The sequence below is a fragment of the Penaeus monodon genome, chromosome 25, assembly GCF_015228065.2.
Source record: "Penaeus monodon isolate SGIC_2016 chromosome 25, NSTDA_Pmon_1, whole genome shotgun sequence".
NCBI lineage: Eukaryota > Metazoa > Arthropoda > Malacostraca > Decapoda > Penaeidae > Penaeus > Penaeus monodon.
In genome coordinates, this window is record NC_051410.1 from 3,630,681 (window position 1) to 3,630,926 (window position 246).

Here is a 246-nt window from a genome sequence, read left to right on the forward strand (position 1 = left end):
ATCGCTTCAATTATAACATTTACTTCAAAAAGTACATTAAAATAACGAGACGAATAAAGTGCTGAAAATGATATTGGTAATTTACCAATAAAGGTAATGTTAACAAAAAGCTTTGATTATATATGTTCGTCTGTCATTAATGAATCCTTTGTAATCATGCAGTAATGATTAAAAGTGCAAATTACATATTGATTGAAGTGATCATTAAATTATCACTGCACAGTTACCAATTAAGAAATTAGTGAT